This window comes from Cucumis melo, chromosome 7 (genome assembly GCF_025177605.1).
Source record: "Cucumis melo cultivar AY chromosome 7, USDA_Cmelo_AY_1.0, whole genome shotgun sequence".
NCBI lineage: Eukaryota > Viridiplantae > Streptophyta > Magnoliopsida > Cucurbitales > Cucurbitaceae > Cucumis > Cucumis melo.
Window position 1 is genome coordinate 8,920,034 of NC_066863.1, and position 21,846 is coordinate 8,941,879.

Here is a 21,846-nt window from a genome sequence, read left to right on the forward strand (position 1 = left end):
AACTTAGAATTCCAAGTTGGAGATCAAGTTTTCTTGAAATTATCTCCATGACAAGGTGTTATTCGTTTCGGAAGAAAAGGTAAGTTAAGTCCTAGATATATTGGGCCATATCAGATAACGGAACGAGTGGTACCAGCAGCGTACAGACTTGATTTGCCAATAGAACATGCACGAATACATGATGTTTTCCATGTATCCATGTTAAGAAAATATATACCAGATCCATCACATATGTTGCAAGAGCAACCAGTTGAATTAAAAGAAGATTTGAGTTATGTGGAAGAACCAGTTCAGATTCTCGATAGAAAGGAACAAGTTTTGAGAAACAAAATGATTCAACTCATAAAGGTTGTGTGGATACATCATGGAGTGGAGGAGGCAAATTGGGAACCGGAAGATCAGATGAAGAAGAGATACCCGATACTCTTCAGTTAAGGACATTCTAGATTTCGAGGATGAAATTTTCTAAGGGGAAGGTAAGTTGTAAACCCGATATTTTCATAGTTTACTTTCTTTAATTGTGGAAAAAAAGAAAAGAAAATGGAAATTAAGTGTAAATATATATATATATTTATATATTTAATGGTTTTATTAGGTAAAATAAATAAAAAAAAAGAAAAGAAAGGATAAAAGGAAAAAAAAAAAAGAGAAGAAAATTTCATTTTTTTCTTTTCTTCTTCTTCTCTTCCCTTCACCACCAAACTTTTTGAAGAAAAAGTTCTCATCCATCTTCCATTTTTCCTTCTTCAATTTACAGAGAAGGAGAACTCAAGCAAAGTGTATCCATGGCTGAATCTTGGTTCATTCTACACATCACTGGTTTTTAATTCGGTTTGAACTCTTCAAAAGGAATTAAGAGGTGAGGTTTACATCTACTGAAAGTTAACTCATTTTCAAACAAATTTTATGAAGAAAGTTGGAGCAAATGCTGATTTTCATTGGGTGCTTTTTGATGAAGAAAACAGGGCAGTTGGTTTTCACGCGAATTCAAGAGGTCTCTGGTTTTTCTTGTATTTCAGAGTGTACCAGTGGAGTTAGGATCTCTACTTGGTATGGTTGGAAAGCTTATTCAATTTATTACAACTTTCATGAAGAAATCGTGAACCAAAAACAACTAAAAATAAGTTAAATTGTAGGGACAAGGTAAAGAGATCATGTGTGTGCGATTCTGGAAGTTGTTCTTTTTCGAGGGTTATATGAGTTTATTCACAGGGAATCAGATTTACATGTCTTCAGGCTCAAAATGAAGATTTTGATATAAAGAACACTCATTTTGGTTAACTATTGAGGAAGTTATAGTCATTTGAAGTTTATGTTAGAAATCTGTAAATTTCAAAGAGTTGTTGAAATAGGATTTTATTTCTTAAGCTTTGTTTTCGTGAGCGTCATCTTTAGTGCGACATGTTATGTATATCTTTAGAAAACCAGAATGTTTAGAGTTCTAATACTCGGGTTGGGTTGTTGGCAGGCCGAGAAGAATTAAACGGAGCTTATAGACCAAGGATCTAGCCCAAGACTGTGAGTGACAAAACAAATTTTGAAATATTTTCCATAACTGTTATTTATGATTGAATGCGATGAATGTTTATTTCTGAAGCCATGAAAGGTATTTGAATTTCATGACTATTTTCAAGTATACGTTTGGAAACTAGATTTCTTAATGAAATTTATGCTAGCAAGTGGATATTAAATGTTGGAAAGTATTTAAGCCACCATGTTTTGAGCAAAGCATGAATTAGTAAGAAGTTTTGTTTTAAGAACTACAGTTTTCTAAGAGAGAGCCGAGTAAAGTTTGAGCTCTGTGTAAGATTTATAAGCATGTTTTAATATTTTTAGATGATTTATGAAATTTTCATTAACTACATGACTGAGATCTTGAGCCTGAGGATAGAGATTACCGTGTGCACACTGGTTAGATTCCGTTGTTGACGTTGAGTGTACTCCGTAACAATGATGCTGTCGTGAGTGCTGGGTAAGCCCCACTACGACAAAGACAATGGGAGTGCTGGACGGGCCCCACTACATCGTAGAGCTTGTAAACGTTGTTGTACTAGGTGTACCCTATACAACGTAGATTTGTCATGTTAGTTAAAATGCTTCGATATACTTGATATGCCTTGCTAAATTTCAATGACGAACATGCTGAGTATTTGAGAAAGCTATTCTTACTACTACACGTTTACATTTACGACTTTTATAAACAGATTTATATGTGCAAAGTTTTCACGTGCTCTTATCTTTAAATTTATAGTTTTAAACTGAGTCACTCATTGAGCTTTATAGCTCACCCTTTCCAAAATGTTTTACCTATTTTCCATGTAGAGATTGAGTTCCCGGTGCCTGATAGACTGCCTTAGTTTGCCGAAGCTCCGTTATCGATTTCCAGTACATGTTTCGAGTTGGGCATAGAGTCTGTTGTGTTATGATGTATGTACACCCTTGTATGTTATAGATACTCCACAGTTTGTATAAGCTTTAGAAGCTCTAGGTGTGTAAATTTTTGTTGGTTATATTTTGATTAAGTTGTCTTTAGGTTTACTCGTGAAATCAGTTAATTCCAAGGTACACATCATGTATGTGTTTGACTAGCCTAGGATCCGCTGTGTTTTGTTGCATGTATAATAGTTTATATACTAGATTAGAAAGTTCATCACATTAAATTTTTAAGCAGAGTCAACAGATACAGGTAAACAAAAGTGTTGTTCGTCGACTTCACGCCATCTTTCGGTCTAAGATAGTATGTAGTCCAGAAGAGGGTGTGACAGAAAGAGTGAGTATAAAAATATACTCAATAAGGGACCCACTACTAGTCCTGCTAAGTGCCTGTTAACTTCCTATTAAAGCCCTGAAGAGTGGTACCCTTGAACTGGCACGTTTCCGAACACGTGCAATCTGTGATCCCATAGGAACCAGCTAGTCTTTGGTGAACCCAGGGGAATACCTAAGACGATCGTGAAGAGATGAAAACCCTTTACAACGGAAGAATTACAGAAATCCAATTTTAATTGGAACCTTAAAAAATACCAATACATTGGCAAAAATTACAAAAAAAAAACATTTTTATGGTTAAACATGCTTTGAAGAAAAATACAGAGAAGAAAACTTACGCTCGTTGACGACTCTAAATCTACCAATCACCAATTTGGACACCGCCACTTAAAAACCTTCCTATTCTCTGATTGAGATGGTTTGTGGGAACCAAAATTGGAATAAGGAAATTTTTCTTTAGAGAGAAAATTTGTTCAGAGAGAATGGGAAAGCAATTCAAACTTCGCAGAACTCATACCTGTGATATTTGTTACGCAAAAAATTCCTTCTTCTTCAGTTGGAAGAAGAGGTCAGAGAGAATAAATGGGAAAGTGGGAAAACCACCCACGTTCCTTATTAATTTAATAAATAAATATTAAATTAATAAATATTAAATTAATAAATATTAAATTAACTAATTAATTATATTAATTAATAAATTAAATCATATTTAATTAATATTTCATTTAAATCATATTTAAATGAATATCTCTCACATATTCTATTAATTTAATTAATTTAAATAAATCAAATTTAATTAAACGAAATTAAACTAAACTATTAATTAATTCTCCAATTAATTAATTTCTAAATTAAATATCTTATATTTAATTTAATCCAAAATTTGAATCATATTCAAACATAAATTTCTCTCATAACCTATAGTTTTAATATGCATCACATACACATTAAATTTTAACCTATAGTTTTAATATGAATCTAATTCACATTAAACTAATATTTGAACTCATTCAAATATTTTATTCTCTCGTAATTTAATTTTGAATCATATCCAAAATTAAATTTATATAATAAAGTCTAATTAAAATATAAACTTTATATTATAATGTATCAATATACATTATATTAATTCCCAAAGTAAATTTGAACATTTCAAATGACAACCAATATAAATAAATCTCATTACTCTTTATGAGCTAGGAAGGGGACCTAATGGACCTACAGATCAGAAGCTACAACGATATGAGATTAATTAGCTAAACTCATTAACCACATTAATCAATATTCGTTAACTGTGTGTACACTCCACTAAAGACTCACAGTTGAACTCTTCTCACTATAAATATATTTTTGTGCCATGGATATAGACCAATACCAGTAAGTTAGTCCTTCACAAGTGTTCGTAACACCAGTTGGGTCAAATTACCGTTTTACCCGTTGGTTACTTCTAGTCCTTAAATACCAGTACTCCTCTAATGAACAACCTGTTTATGGTCCAACCACTAAATAGAAACCCCTCTCATGGCATAGAGAGGGTAGGGCCCTTTGTTCAAGTCTCGGAGACACCATTTAAGGGAACACTTATCTACTTACCCTAAAGGTGGGAATGAGTGAATTCCATCTTGTGTGATTATGTTTCGAGCTCTCCACTCAGTCCTGTCCCCAAAATGATAAGCATATTGAGTCGGCAATTTGGCCACTCTCGTCCGTACAAATCAAAGGACAATCCCTCGCAAACAGGAGTTCAAATACACTCAGGATTAAGACTAAGTCACCTACGTCATCTTAATGAAATAGAAATCCAACTAGTTAACGGAGTTACATCTAGTGATTACTATGTCGTGGTCCAGTCTTATGCAAACTCATTGCATAGGATACCTTCACTCGCATGTCGCATACATGAACACATTGGATGTTAACAGGATAAGGTACACAACCTTAACCCTATACTATAGACCCTTTAAGTTGATCTTAAACATTAATCCCCGTATGTCTTTACATATTGTTCAAGACTCATCAAACAGCTTAGGATGTTAGTTTATTGGATTTAGGTTATTAAGACAAAACTAATAATATAATCAATAACACTTATTGAAATTATAATAATAAAACACTTTATTAATGACGGTCAATTGATTATATTTACTATCTACGAGTTTTAGAACATAAAACCCAACAGATCGGGCTGTGAGTGATCCCGTCGGATCATTCAAATCATGTTTATGTTAAAGTCAATGTAAGACTCGTGGTTCCGTCGGACTACGCAGTCATAAATGTGAGCGATCCCGTCGGAGCTCTCAAATAATGTCTGTGTCAATGTCAATGTCAGACTGGTGATCCCGTCAGACTACCCAGTCGTCAAAAAGAATGGTGATCCGGAAGGACACTCATATGGGTACAACTCTAATAGGTAAAGCTAACATACACGCTATCCATAGCATGCACAAAACACATCATCAAATCACATAATAACATATCATGCCATAACGTGTCATACCATACATATCCTATCATATCATGTCATATCATCGTTACTCACAATACTGTATCAATAAAACGTAGGTGATGACATCGTTACTCACAATACTGTATCAATTATCGAGGGCCACAGTACCAGCTCGCTCGGCCTCCTCACGAGTAGTGGCAAAAACTCTTCCCTACTGGGAAGCGAGAGACTGGTGCAAGGTAGTCTCAATGAGTTTCTAAGGACAAACGTCAGCGCTATGCCCTGGTTGCTTGCACCTAAAGCGAACTCCGCTCCCTTCCAAGCAATGACCTCCATGAACTCTCCCACACCTACGACAAGCAGGTAGTTCTCTTAATGTTCTTCAGCTGTAGCAAGCTCCTGACGATGCCGCTAGAAGACACCTCCTGACCTCAGGTTTCGCTGCGGTGCTAAGGCAGGCTGCGACTCAACCTTCCTCTTCTGACCAAGGGTTGACCCTCTGCCTGCAGCCTTGGACAGATTAGCTCTCTCATACAGATTGAAGTCTAGTGCCAGGTGTAGCGCATCAGCATAGGTGGTTGGTCTAAGGGCTCGAACGATACCCTGAAGGTCTAGTCTAAGACCTTTAACGAACTTCTCGGTCCTGGCCTCCTCATCCGTCACTACATTAGGGGTGAAACGGGATAGCATATCGAACTCGGCGTCATACTGCTCCACAATCATGTCACCTTGCTCCAGTTTCAGGAACTCTTGCTGCTTAGCGTACTTCACGTTGGCGGAGAAGAACTTAGCATAGAAACTCTCCTTGAACTGCTCCCAGGTTATCTTACTGGTGTCGCCACACCGCATCCTCTCTGCAGTTTCCCACCAGGCGGTACCTCTATCTTCAAGGAAGAAAATTACGCACTGAACCTTCTAGTCATTAGGGCATTTCATGTACCTGAAGATTTTCTCTATAGAGGTCAACCACATCTGGGCCTTGGTGGGGTTGTCCATGGACCCGTCAAAAGTTTTAGGATTATACTTCCTAAAGTTCCTAAGATGTTTAGTCTTGGTTGACGGCTGGTCTGACTCGATATAAGGTACCACTGGGGCCTGGGCAGGGGTGGCCTGGGTCTGAGCAGGGGCAGCCTGGGTCTGAACAGGGGTGGTCTGGGCCTGCTGGATAGCATGAAAAGGTGCCAAAGCAGAACGTAGCATGTCCTGGTATCGCTGCTCCATCACGACGAGATCTGCCTGAGTGACAGATGCGATAGGGTTGGCTGCCTGCACAACAGGTTGCTCCTTAGGCTGGATACGTCCAGCTTCTCTGCCTCCTCTACCACCCCCTCAACGTGCACCTCTACGTGGCGACATCTTTCTTAAAGTTTCACTAGCAGAAACTTTTCACAAAACAGTCATAACATTAATACTATCTATATTTATTTTATTCAAGCAAGGTTATAAGCATAACATTAGCAAAGTCTTAAAACATATCTGGCGAGTGACGAAAGACTGTATAGCCATAGGAGTAAAACAAAACAAAACAAAGACTTACATCGTAAGTCAGTCTCTAGAACCTAGAACATAGGCTCTGGTACCAAATGTAACAACCCAACTCCGTATACTAAGCCGAAGTCATTACTAATTTAAAAGATATATAAAATTTGTAAAATTAAAATAGAAAAATAAAAAAAAACCTTGAATTTTTTTTTATTTAAAAGCATAAACAAATGTAATTAGAAATAAGTAAAAAAAATAAAATCCTAACCCGGGCCCTATCTAATTTTAAAGAAATAGAATAATAAATAAAGAATAAAATAAAAATAAAAATACTAAAATCTGAACTATGACATAAAGCGGAAGCAAACAGGTCCATATGGCTCGCCACGGTCACTTTTGGTCATTCGCCAACTTGCCTTTGCTCTTACCTATGCCTCTACCTCAAAAATAGAAATAGAAAGAGCGAGTATAAAAATATACTCAGTAAGGGACCCGCTACTAATCCTGTTAGGTGCCCGTTAACTTTCTACTAGAGCCTTGAAGAGTGGTACCTCTGAACTGGCACGTTCATGAACACGTGCAATCTGTGATCCCGTAGGAACCAAATGGTCTTTGGTGAACCTAAGGGAACACCTAAGACGATCGGGCTATGAGTGATCCCGTCAAATCACTCAAATCATGTCTATGTTAATATCAATGTCAGACCGGTGGTCCCGTCAGACCACGCAGTCATAAATGTGAGCGATCCCGACGGATCTCTCAAATAATGTCTGTGTTAATGTCAATGTCAGACTGGTGATCCCGTCAGACTACCCAATCGTCAAAAAGAATGGTGATCCGGAAGGACACTCATATGGGTAGAACTCTAATAGGTAAAGCTAACATACACGCTATCCATAGCATGCACAAAACACATCATCAAATCACATCATAACATATCATGCCATAACGTGTCATACCATACATATCCTATCATATCATGTCATATCATCGTTACTCACAATACTGTATCAATAAAACGTAGGTGATGACATCTATGCATTATCAGCTCTAATACATAATCATCCCACAGCCAAAATTACAATATCAGTTTCTATCTGTAACCTCAAGTTCTGTAGCTAGCTGTCATCGGTACATAACAATTCATACATGTGTTCTTTTTAAATTAAACTCGAGGGTCTAGTAGTAGAATCTCTTACCTGGAGATTAACTTAGTCGAAAACTAATAGCAAAATATCACGCTTTTCAAGCAACAAGGTCCTAATAAACAGAAAGCACGAAATCTAAATAACTTAACCATCTAAATGACCAAGGGCTCAAGAATTCAATCGAAATAACCTAACCAAGGTCGATGTTGCACAAGTGAGCCTTAACTGGAGAAATCCCACACTCCAAACTCCAATTGGCCCAACCGGTCCTTTAAGAAAATAATTTAATTTAATCCAACGTTAAATTATTTAAGATCCAAAAATTTTAATCTTAGTTGGGTATGCCAAGACCCAATCAAATCTTACCAACAAGTGAAAAAGGACCGAAAATAGGCTTGGCGGCTCAAGAATAGATGGCGGCTCGGCTAGGAGCAGGTGAAACGACTCAGACAAGCGGGAGGGAGTGGCTCAGCTGATGGATGCGGGTGCGGGTACAACTCGGGTACGACTTTGGATGACTCAGGCAAATGTGTGGCTCGGGTTTGCGGCATTTTCAGACGCGATTGGGTGGAGCTCTGACAATGGCACACGCAGACCGACAGAGACAACATGCTACGCAATGACGTTCGACTTGACGGATCAACTTGCGGTGGGTGACGAAATGTGAACGACGACCGTGACACACGAAACGATAAACGAAGGCGGTTTACAGATGACGATGAAACTCGCCTCGAGTCTACGAATGGAACGCTTGGAGGCGGTAGATTGGCTCGAGTTGTTGCTACGCGACGCGAATCTTACGAAAGTGACGGACGCGGTGACTGAGAACGGAAAAGTGGCGACGGCGGAGGTGAGCGGCGGCTAGGTTTTTTTTAGGTTGAAATTTTAGGGTTTTGTTTATGGAAGAAGAACGTGAATAGGTTTCCACGCATCTCATGCCCTATTTAATACTAATAACTCCTTTTATTTCTTTTTCCCTTTTCATCTTCCCCAAAATCTTTACACTCTCTTTCATCATTTAAAACCCACCAAAATCTTTTCTTTAAAACAAAATTCTCTCTCTCTTCAATCAAATCACCTTTATCTAAAAATAACTATCCTTACCTAATTATATTATCCCAAAATATACTAACCCTAAATAATTACATTATCCTTATAATATAATTATTTTAACTTCATAAACAATTAATTATATAATCATTTATATAATTAACCAAACTTCTTCCAAATACCAAATCACTTAACACAACCAATTTAATCATAAATTCCAAACATTAAAACAAATAAATATTTTCCAATTATCTAATAAATTTCAATCTTCATAAATCAATTAATTCAACCAATGAACCAAATAACACCCAAAAGTCAAAATTTAATTTAAAATAATTACAACTAAATTACCTTAGATTTAGGGTGTTACAATCTTCTCTTCTTTGAGAAACTTTCGTCCTCGAAAGTTCTAATCCACGAACAACTTAGGGTATTGGGCTCTCATGTCATCCTCTCTCTCCTATGTGGCCTCTTCAGCTTCGTGGTTTCGCCAAAGAACTTTGACCATTGCAATCCCTCTATTACGAAGCATCTTGACCTTTCTTACCAAAATCTCAATGGGTTACTCCTCATAGCTCAAGTTCTCATTAATTTGCAATGGCTCAAAGTTAACTACATGTGTCGGGTCTGCGACATACTTCCTCAGCATAGAGACATGGAATACATCATGAACTGCAGAAAACGCGGGAGGCAATGCCAAACGGTAAGCTGGGGCAAATCTGCTCAATTATCTCAAATGGCTCTACAAAAAGGATTCATCAATGCCATATGGGAACGTCTATTTTAAATGTTGTCGCTAAATGTTTTCTTTTTTTTAATTTGTTTTGAGGATTGAAAATGAGTTAGGTTTAGGACATTTATTTATTTTTCTTTGTTTTTTATGATTTCCTAGATGATGTTGTGAACGTTGAAATTGTTTTAAATAGGGCCTAAAGACATTTTTCTTTATTTTTGGATGTTTATAAAATTTAAACAGGATTTATGAAATTATTTTCTGTTTTGAAGAAGTGTCTTAGCGGTAAAGTAATGACCTCAATTTAGCCTAAAAAGTTAGATCGTTACATTTTTGTTTGATAATCCCACTAACACTTAGCGGGCTAAGTGGCTTCATGAGATGAAGACACCTAGACCATCAATAGTTAGCAGAATGCTAGGTGTTGAGATTTGTGAAACTCATTACATACAATTTTGCATGTAATTTGCTTATAAGTAGGTTTGTTAAAAATGGGTAAAAAAAAAGTTTTTTGTTAATTTTTGTAATTTAGAATTGTAAAAATAAACCAAGCACTCTTTTTGTCTCCATAATCTCAAACCTAAGTTCTTCATCCAAATTTCATCTCTCTCTTTATCTCCTTCACCTTACGGATCCTACAATCTAGTTCTAAGTCCAGAGAATAGCGGGTCAACACTAGTGATGGTCCCAACTTCAAGTTTGTGAGGAGATTACGAGGATTGGAAAGCTTCAAAGGTGAGTTTTTCTATTAATCTTTTTTGTTTCGATTAGGGTAGTTATGTATGTAATTACTAAAATGTCAATTGTAATTAGAGTAGAATCCATTCCGTATTTTGCTTCTCATGTGTATTGTTTTCCATCATGTGGTATTAGAGCATGCTTAATTTTACTCATTTGCATATGGTGGGTGTCAATTTATTAGATAAATTATGTGTTGAACTAAAATGAATATATTATGGTTTTGACCCTAAATTAAGTTTCAATTTGTAATAATTATGTAATTGGCTTGGTTTGTGACTTAATTTTTTGTTTTTAAGGTATGTAATTTTTTACAATCATTAGAGTTGAAATTAGGTTGTAATTTCTTCAACCGAGAGAGAGTTTTGGAGAAAAATGGAGGACAAACTCGAGAAGACCTTTTAGACCCGATCAGCCGACCTGTGACCCAATCCGCAAATCATTTCTTTACGCATGCCCACCTTTAACAACCTGGAACACTCCATCACGTGGCACACATCTTGCACCTGATTTTCACCGACTTAGGTAGTCTGCCCGTGTCTGAAATGCCTCGCATGCGACCCACCTAAAGCGACCTAGTCTCTCGTGTGTGGCCTTTCTCGCCTGCGACCCATGCGTTTGACCCCTACACCTATGCTCAACTCGGGTTTTACCCACATGCCTAGTAGTTGACTTGGTGGTTTCAGGTCGGTTCAATCCCAATTGTTGGGTCTTGGGTCAATTCAAGGGTTTTTTTTGGGTCGGTTAGGTGCAATTTTTAAGTTTTTTTTAGCTAGTTTGAAGCGTTTGGGAGTGTTTTATGTACTTCAACAAATTATTATTATAATAATTTAGTTCTTAGTTTAATTTAGGAGACAAAACCAGTCTATTTTAGGGTGTTTTAATTAATTATGCATGTGATATATATTTTAATTAAGTTTAAATTGTATGTACGTAGAGTATGCCATATAGATTTAAAATCCCTCCATAGGTTAATGCATTTAAAGTATGTTATACTTGTTATAATATATAGTATGCATGTTAATTAATTAATTCTTTAATTAATTAAATTAATTTTTATTAAATATGATTTAATAAAGGGGTCTTTTAAAAAATATGACAAAGTGGCAAAATATTTACACTGTATAAAACAATTTCGAAGGACACTGTCAACAACGCGCGTAATATATTTGGTACACGATTGTTGGGATTTGGCTATTGTTTGATATTTTTGAACACGATCGTTTAATTTGATTGCACGATCGTTGAATTTAATTAGACGATCATTTAAATTTAGTTACACATTCGTTTAGATTTAGTTACACATTCGTTTAGATTTGGTTACACATTCATTTAGATTTGATTACACATTCGTTTAGATTTGGTTATACGATCGTTTAGATTTGGTTACACGATCGTTTAGATTTGGTTACAAGATCGTTTGGATTTGATCTTTTAGATTTGGCTACTAAAATTTAAACGATTCTTTTTTCAAAATTTAGTACACAATCATTTATATTTGGCCAAACAATTTTTTCAAGATTCTTTTTGGTACATGATCATTTAGATTTGGCTAAACCATTTGTAAGATTCTTTTGGTACACAATCATTTAGATTTTTCTACACGATCGTTTATTTTCTTGTACACAATTATTTAGATTTGGCTAACCTAATCTAAACGAATTTTTTTAGAATCGCTTAGATTTAGCTATTTTTTGTACACGATTGTATAGATTTGGGTTTTTTAGATTTGGCGACCCAAATCTAAACGACGTTTTTTTCAAGTCTTTTATATTTAGTACATGATCTTAAACAACCAAATAAAAGTTTGAAAAAAATAGATCTTTTACATTTGATACACGATTTTGAACAAATAATAGTTTGGAAAAAAGAAAAGAAAAAGAAGAAAGATTATGTAAAGAAAAAAATCAAATCGTAGACGAATAAGAGAAGAAACACGATAAAAAAGAATAACAAACCTAGAATATTTAGAAAATGGTTAACTTCATGGGATTTGTTACGTGGGCTGTAAATATTTTACTAGTTTGTTATATTTATGAAATTTTCTTTTTAATAAAATTAATTATTAATTTAATTAATTTAATTAAATATGATTTAATTAAAAGTTAAATAAATTAAAATTCATACTAATTAATTTCTATAATGGTTATATATTGCTTGTTTGTCTAAGTTAGTCTTTAGTTTTAAGGAAACTTACATAAATGTAACAAAACTGTAAACTATTTACGGCCCGTGTAACAAAACTCATAAGGTTAGCCATTTTTTAAATATTCCAGGTTTACCCTTCCATCTTTCTATTCTTCCTCGTGATTCGTCTTCCTCCGTTTATTTCGTCTTTCCCGTCTTCCCCTGCGATTTCGTCTTTCTTCTTTTCTCTTTTTCTTTTCTGCGATTTCTTTCCATCATCTTTCTTATTTTTCAATTCTTTATTTATGTCATTTAATCTTTCCATCGTTTTTCTTCTTTTCCTCTTAGTTTTTTTTTTTCGCTTCAATTTCTTTCCATCGTTTTTCTACTTTGCTGCGAGTTCTTTCTATCGTCTTTCTTCTTTTCCTTTTTTTTACGCGTTTACATTTGGTAACCAAATCTAAACGACTGTGTATAAGAATGTGTACAAAAAAATAGCAAAATCTAAAAGATCGAGAATCTTGAAAAAAAATTATTTAGATTGGAGTAGCCAACTGTAAACGATTGTGTAAAAAAAATAAAAGATTGTGTATAAAGAATCTTGAAGAAACAAATCATTGAGATTTGAGTAACCAAATGTAAACGATCCTTTAAAAAAGTAAATGATCATGTATAAATAATTTTGAAAAAAATCATTTGAATTGGAGTAGACAAATGTAAACGATCGTGTAAATAAATCTAAACGATCATGTACCAAAAGAATTCAAAAAATCGTGTACTAAATTAAAAAAAAAATCATTTAAATTTGGGTCCCCAAATCTAAAGGATCGTGTAACGAAATTAAACGATGGAATTGAAAAGATAAATTATAGTCATATCTAAACGATCGCGTATAAATTGTAGTCATATCTAAACGATCGCGTATAAATTGTAGCCATATCTAAACGATCGCGTATATATTGAACCATTTTTGGTATTATGAAATTTTTCTTAAGGTAAGTCATTATCGAAATGATGGGTTGTTATGGATGTAAGTATGCAAAACAAGAATTTATTCCTAGTCTAAAATAAAAGAATACAAGAATAGAGAAAGACTAGATGAAATATGAGGGGTTAGGGATTACCTCAATTACCTTTCAAAGTTATCTTTTTAACCCTTCTTACTTTTGTGGAAATTGAGAGTAGTAATGGGGAAGAAGAGTGTCGAACCCTAGAGAGCACTTAGGATTCAAAACTTCAAAATTTACAAACAAGGTCGATTAGTAGCTTTAGGATCTAAAAGAAAATTAGAAACACAGAAAGGGGGAGGGGGGTTTGTGGAAGTAATTCTTGAACTATAGTAAAGAACAAGCATTAAGGGATGATTAGTGACAACAAGTAATTCAAGTAAAGTTTTTCTTCCAAGTTTAGTAGATGGACTTTTTCTTGGGCAATTACCATGTTTCTTATCATTGAAAAAGAAAGAAGATCAATTAATTTTTTCTTGAATATGCAAAAATGGAATTTTTACAAAAAAAAAAAAAAAGTAACCAAATCTCTATTAAAACATGATCAATCTCAGCAACCAAAGCATGTTCAAATTGAGGCAAAATTCATCCTATTCAAGATATGCTAAGGAGGGGATAGCCACTACCCTTAGCAAAATTAATGTCACTTCAAACTTGTTATGCAAGAATCAATTAGTAGAAAATTAAAAACAATCTCAACAATTAGTTCGTCATAACAAACCATTGCAAATCAAAATTTAAGTTCAGCACTTTAAGAGTTTGTAAATAAATTTTCAATGAAAAGTTGATGGGAAAAACTTATTTATTTTATTGAAATCTCAAAAGAAATTGCAAAGGGAAACAAGAAATCAAATAAAAAATTAAAAAGATATAGAAAAGAATTTAATTCTCAAAGAAAACATGGTAATTTAACCCGAGAAAAAGTCTCAAAAGATTACCTTAGCCCATGAAGATTGATGAAATTCTTGAAGAGTTGTTAAGGAAAGAATCCATTTATTTGACAAAAGTAATCTTTTATTGATAAAGTTTCAAGAATTTTGCTACAAGAATTGAATGAGAAAGAAGATTTTTTTTTTTTTTTTTACATTCGAATTTCTCTCTTTTCTCCCAAAAAAATATGAGGGATTTTATAGAAGAGAAAATGGAAGAAAAAAATGGAACTAGGTTAAAAACTGCCATTTTGTAGTTAATTTTGGGGAAGATGATGAACTGGGTCACATATGGGCTTGGGTCGGGTCTTGGGTTGACCCAATTGAAGAGAAAAATAAAAAAAGGAAACGCGGTTGCTAAAATTCAAACTTAAGACAAGGGAGAGGCGCGCGCGGACAAGGGCTCGACACGTGGCAGACTAGGCACAGGTCGCGAACCAGTTCGTGGATCGGGTTGTCGGATCGAGTTGTGTGAAAAAATGAAAGGAAAAATAGGGATGCGCCTGTGGTTCAAACACGCGACTTTGAGGCAGACGCGTGGTGTGATCTGGTGATGCCACATGGTGCGATCTGGTTCGTCTGATCTTTTCCAATTTTTCGATTTTGCCCTTGAACTTTTTTTTTACCGTTTTTCTTCGTTATAACTCCGTTTAAATGATTTCAATGGCGTATGACTCGTATCAGGGTGAAGTTTCATATTCTGCATAAAAATGACATTTTAGTGAATAAATGGATAAAGGTTAGGAAAAATTAGTCTAATAATGTTAGGTCTAAAATAGCCCTAACACATATCTAAACGATCGCCTTGTAGCCATATCTAAACGATCACGTATAAATTATAGCTATATTTAAATGATCGCATATATATTGAACCATATCTAAACGATCGTGTATATATTAAATCATATCTAAACGATCGCGTATAAATCACAAATATATTACGCGCGCGTTATTGACAACGTAGTTGACGGGACATTTTTGGTATTTTACACGGTGGGCCTCTGGGCTTTTTTCATTTTGGAATTATTTTATAGTGTAAATATTTTGCCGCTTTTTTATATTTTTGAAAAGACCCCTTAGTTTTATAAGTGTTATAAAATCAAGTAGACTTTTAAAACCTATAACAATGATAAGTTGTATGCTCGCTTAGGTTAAACATATCTACCTCTTTTCATATAATTAGACTAATATCTTGTAAAACTGGTTATAAAAGGCTCACCTGATTCGATCTTGTCAACAAGTCAGATAAGATGACTAAGGTTGGAGGCTTGATATGACCGAAGACAAAAGTCATTTGCTTAATTTTATTTGAATTGTTGACTTCTTCAAAAGATGCATAATTGTTATCAACTTCTACTATGCTGACAACATAACATGTAGTGACTTCTAATACTACTTCTAGATGATCATCAAGGAAGCTCCTTGGGAGGAATTTTGTCAAAGTTATCGACCGTCAAGGTCGGAGGAAGTCCTCGTCTTTTCCTTTGATAAACTTAGGCTTCCACATCTTCTTGTTCCTTTTTCCCTTCTTTTTATGGGAGGTGCTTCCTTTTGCATGCTTTTGATGGAATGAAGACTTCTATTGAATGGAATTTGATTGTCTTCCTTTTCGACGAGTCATGACTATCCATCCTTTGCCGTCATCCTTAACATACTCTTCTTTGTTTTGGGAGTCTATCGTCATAATCCTTTGTTGGAATTGGACAATTATAGGTTCGAAAGTCCCAAACTAAATTAAGCTTTTCCTTTAATCATAAAATTGCATTAAGGGTGGAACACTTGAAGTCATCTTGACCGCAACATGATTCATCTAAGCTACTTCATCAATATCCAACTTGATCTTCTTTTCACGAGCCAACTTTAGAATCAACTCGTTCAACATGAAACATTTTTCAACAGGGTGACTAATGACCCGATGGTACTTACAGTATCTAGGATCATCTATTTTTCTTGCTTCACTACTACAAAATGTACTTTACTTGACACTAGCTACTTTTACATACTTAACGTTTTTATTAAAAAACCTCAAGTATTGACAATTTTAAAGGAAAAACGTCAAGTATAGTCTAAAAAAAAAAGCGAAGTTTTCACATAAATTTTCGAAGTATTTTACATTAGCTTTTACATGACATGTCAAGTATAAAGGAGAGTTTACTTGACATTTTATTCGTGTCAAGTATAGTGGATCTTTACTTGACGCGAAAAACGTGTCATGTATAGTTTGAAGAAAACAAAATTTTTGAATTATTTTACATTAGCTTTTACTTGACGTTTTGTTTCGCGTCAAGTATAGTAGAGATTTTACTTGACGGTTTTTTAACGTTAAGTGTAGTGCAAAGTTTACTTAACGTTTTTTTCGCATCAAGTATAGTTAACATTTACTTGACATGGAAATAACGTCAAGTATAGTTAACATTTTTATTTAAAAATGTTTTGGAAATGTCAAGTATAAAAAATATAAAAATATAAAAATATAAAGTATAAAAATACTTTTTATTCCATCCTTTCATTAAATAAATTTATTAAAATAAACTTAATAAAATAAGCTTACTAAAATAGATTTATTAAAATAAACTTATTAAAAATTATTTAATAAAAAAATTTATTAAAATAAATTATTTTATTAAAACTTTCCCTCCAATCCCTTCATCTCCCCCTTTGTCTTCTAAAAACCCTTACCATCTTCTAATGTCTCTCCACAGTACTCACTACAAGAATTTTGGTTTCTACGGACAGTTTTTATGGAAATGCAAAAAAAAAATGTGGGCAAAGATATGATGTGTCGACGCAGTTTTTATTGTGTGGGCACATCTTCTGTTCTGCCGATGAAAATATGTACGTGGACAAAAGTTGTGTATTGCGTGGGCACTCATCGTTGGCCCACGAAAATAGATACGTGGGCAAAAAGTTCCGTGGTTTTAAGGAAATTTTTTAAGTTGTATTTATGCGGACGTTTATTTTAGTTTATGGCCACGTATGGTGCGTGGGCAGATATTTTAAATACTTGCCGACGTAATTTACGTGGTGAAAGAGCTCACGTTTTTTACACATACTTATGCCGACGTAATTTACGTGACGTTTTTTATATGTATTTATGGCGACACAAAATTTATACATATGACAATGAAAATAACATAGGCATAAGTTTTTTTTTTAAAAAAAAACATAATTTCTTTAAAAATTTACAAAACACCAAAAATTTTCCCCCTTTTATTTCTAATTTCCCTCCAACCATTTCTCATTAAATAATTAATAAAAAAATCATTCTCTCATACTTTCTCCCCATCTTAATTTTTTTATTTCCCCCTTTTCTAAACAAATCTTTTCCCCGTTTTTTTCCCCTAAATTTCCTTTCTTCTCTCACAATACCCACGAAAATACCTTCTTCCTCTTCCCCAATTTTTTCTCTCAAATCCTATCTTCTTCCTCTTCCCCAATTTTTTCCAATCATACGCACTCCATATCATCCACCACTGTGCGAGTCCTTGCTCCACCAAGCTCCAAAAGATAGTCGTTTACGCACCGTAGACGTTCCCCCACGGTCGGTCACCGACCGTTCTCGCACGAGTGGTTTCCAAACATCTAGGACGCCTCAACTTCACTCCACCATGTATGGCTAAGGACGACTATAAACCTTCTTGCTCTACCAACTCCGTTCCACCACGCACGACTGAGGATTTGCTCACTAAGGTTTTGCATTTTTGTTTGTTTGGGTCTTGCTATGAAACTTTGTATTGTACTTAGCATAAATCTTGGTTAATTGTTTGGGTAAATGGTAATTGATATAAACCTTCTATAAATATGAATTGAATGCAAATTTACATCCGAGCTAGGATCTAGAAACTCTTTTGTCATTTGTTCTATTGCATAGGTTTTGTCACCATCTTGGAATTTCAGATAGCGGATACCATACTTAATCACTTGTTGATTTCTTGGAATACCTTAATGTTTTCCTTTCCTTGCTGGGATGTTACGAATGGAAATTAAATTAGTATTTTCCCATTGTAGTGACGTATGTTTATAGTTGATAGTAAATAACATTTTATTAAAGTGATATGTGGATTTTTTTTTCTTTTTATTTTGGAACAAAGCTTCCATTAATGTGGCTCGGATTGGAACGGTGATTTTTTTTATTCATGATTTTGTTATATAGTCTCATCGTGTTCGTGATTCGATTCGTATGGTTGATTGTTTAGTTCAATGGTTGATTCCAAAGCCACGTTAATAGTGATGCAACTGGTGATTCCAAAGCCACGTCACTGAAGGCTAAGATTCTTATAAAAAAAATCTCCAAGTAAACTAGTCATACCAATAGATTGGCCTCTTTTTTTGTGATTTATTTCTCTCTTTTTGTTTCCTTTCTAGTATCCATATTGGGTGGACCTTGTTGGTTTGTGTTAAGCAGGCCAACTAAGCAGTGAAACAAAATTTTGTTTCTATAAGATGTGAGCAAAGTACCCAATAGAGTAATCTGGATGTTTGGTTTGGGCGGTTTACAATGGTGGGATTTTCAATTGCAACTAGTGTTGAAATTGCAACAAGCAAAGGACTTTTATTTTCTGTTCATTTAACACAATAAACAGGTATCATATTTTCTGTTCAGGACATTGTCTTCTCTTTAATTATTTATATGAAAGTGTCCTTTGTACCACTTGGAGTATTCCATTTGAAGTGTTGAGTTTGTTTTAAATATGAGTCTTAAAGTGCATCTTCACAATATTAAAATATTGCTCACTAAGAATTAAAGTTAATATGGATTTGCTCGTAAACCTAACCTAAGTCCACATAGTTTTGTTTTTTAATTCCTCCATGGAGATATTGCTCACTCTAGATCTCTAACAACTTTTACAAATCCTATTATGTGTGATAATCTTACAACTTATGCACTCTAGATATTGTTTTTACTTATGCACTCTAGTTCTGGTCATTTGCATTCTGAGAGTTGAATAAGTTGCTTCTCTAGCAGCTGAAAGGTAGAAACGGTCCCACTGAGCGTGCCAAACTGTTCACACAAGATTTCTAGAGAAATGTAATTCATGGAATTGAACTTTGTATGTTGATTTATATGGTGTTGTAGATACAATCTCAATATTTACTCATTTGATGTTTTGTCTCAAATACATATTAAAACTTAGAACTTTTTTATCTTCGATCTTTAGGAAGTTGTGAGGTTCCGAGTCTATTTAAGCTTCAATCTTCTGGAATTCAAGGAAAGTTTAATTTTTTAAGTCTTCAATCTTTCAGAAGATTATGATTGATGCTGATAAGAACTTGCATGTCTTGAGAGCTTTTAGAAGTTTGAAACTTCAATTCTTCAAACCTTCAGCTTTTCCTTCAACCAATGATCTCCAAAATGAATGGGAAGGTCTCTATTTATAGAGAATTTCCATTGGCTATAGGTGAGATTAGGCCCATTTACTTGTTCAACACAATTTTTATATTAGGGCCTGAATTGGGTTGGGTATGAGAAAATTTAATTACCGAAACTCAATCAAATTATGATTATCTAAAGGATCATGTACCAATATCCCAAGAATCGTTTTTTTGAAAAGGTAATTATTATACAAGAAGAAGAAGGACCTCACAGCCTGAGGCCAAGGCAATAGAGTAGATAACGTTCACAAAAACAAGAAGAAACAAAAAGCATAACAAAAGCACAAAAAGAAAGTATATAAAAGTCATAAAAAGACACGAAGACAACAAACTCAAAACAATCCCACCAAACAAGGGAAAACAACAAAAGAAAGAATAAGAAAAACCCTACAGCCCTGGGACAAGCAGATAAAAACTGAAAATAAAATAATCTAAATAAGAACTTGAGCATCTTCATGCCAAGAAACAGCACGAGCATGACTACAGGTACAAATAAGCTATAATAGGACAATGGGATCACGAGCCTGACCACTATGGGACGATAATTACACTCCTTCCAAATAAAATAGATAGTTACGCACCAAAGAACGTGTCACAACTTCCTCCTCACACCCTTCCCAATACCCTAATGACAAATTCTAGACAAATCAACTCCCGAATACCCAATCTTGTGAGAGGAAACCATGACTTGTAGGACCCAAGACCAAACATCCCTCTGAAAGGACACAAAAAGAACAAATAATCGCGAGACTCAATACCCCCTTGACAAAGAATGCATGACAGCGAAACCAAACTATCCCACTTATAAAACCTATCTCTAGTGCTCAACATATTTTTAATGGCCAACCACGCACAAAAGGAATGCTTTGGGACATTCCCCCACCCCACAATAAACCAGCCCAACGAACCCGACCATCCTAAGGATGAATAACATCCCATGCACTCGCGATCGAGAAACCACGCTGATGACCAGGAACCCAGACCCATCTATCCCTGACAATAAGACACAAACATACAGTCTAAATCCTATCCCATAAGTCAATCAACTCCATAGACATCTGTGGCCACTACCACTTCCCATCGAGCCTAATAAACTTAGAAAGTCTAGCCTCCCTCTGACTTTTCTCATCATAAAGCACCCTCTCCCCAACCTGCTCAAGAATGGGACCCCTTGCAACCACGGATTAAGCCATACTCTACATCTCCTTCGATCCATAACCTTCATCTGGACAAGTTGTTTCAAACTATCTCACTTACGCAAGATAGCCAAAAGACACCAAGACCGATCCACTCCGCTCTCGACCGCCCACAACAACCTCCCTTTAAGAATGTAAGCCTCCACCCAAGCCATCCAAAGAGAGCCCGAACTTGTTAGTAGCAACCAAAGAATCTTTATAGTATTTGCAATATTCCAAGAATGCCCATCATGGATTGCAAGTCTACCCTTCTCAAAAGGAAGATACATTCCGGCCCACGCCACTTTAACACCCTCTCTACCTTCCTCCTTCCTCCTTATCCTTGCAAAGATAAGACCTCAGTAACTTGTCCCCTCATGATGCACACTCACAGACAAAACATATATACTAGCCCAGTAAATCTGAAGATTGTGAAGCACAGAACGAACAAGCTGCAATCTACCAACAACAGATAGAACTCTAGCAGTCCAAGAACGAATTCGGCTAGTAATACGCTGAATAAGAGGAGCACAATCATTAGGTTGTAACCTACCAAAAAGTAAATGAAGCCTAAGATAACGAATGGGGAGGTTTCCAAGGATAAAACCCAAACTAGCAACTAAATGAGAAACAACCTAATTACTAACCCTCGCAACAAAAATAGAGTTTTTCCATAGATTTGCAAACAAATCCGAAATCTCACCAAACTTCTAAAGAGCCTCACGAACAAAACTCAAAGAGGGCTCATCAGCAGCACAAAATATCATAAGGTCGTCAACAAAGGTAAGATGAGTTAAACTAACCTTCTCACATCGTTAATGAAATTGGAAACTCTAGAAGGCTTATTTAGCATACGAGAGAGAATTTCC

The 21,846-nt window shown here is 35.0% G+C and overlaps 1 protein-coding gene across 1 annotated transcript in view; it reads left to right on the top strand.

Moving 5' to 3' along the window:
• Positions 1-830: 830 nt before the first annotated feature.
• Positions 831-21,846, top strand: part of LOC127150220 (uncharacterized) — a 103,237-nt gene continuing 82,221 nt past the window's right edge. Inside the window, exon 1 of the mRNA XM_051087552.1 lies at positions 831-859. The gene's annotated coding sequence lies outside the window, so the exon portion shown is untranslated. The remainder of the gene's footprint in view (positions 860-21,846) is intronic.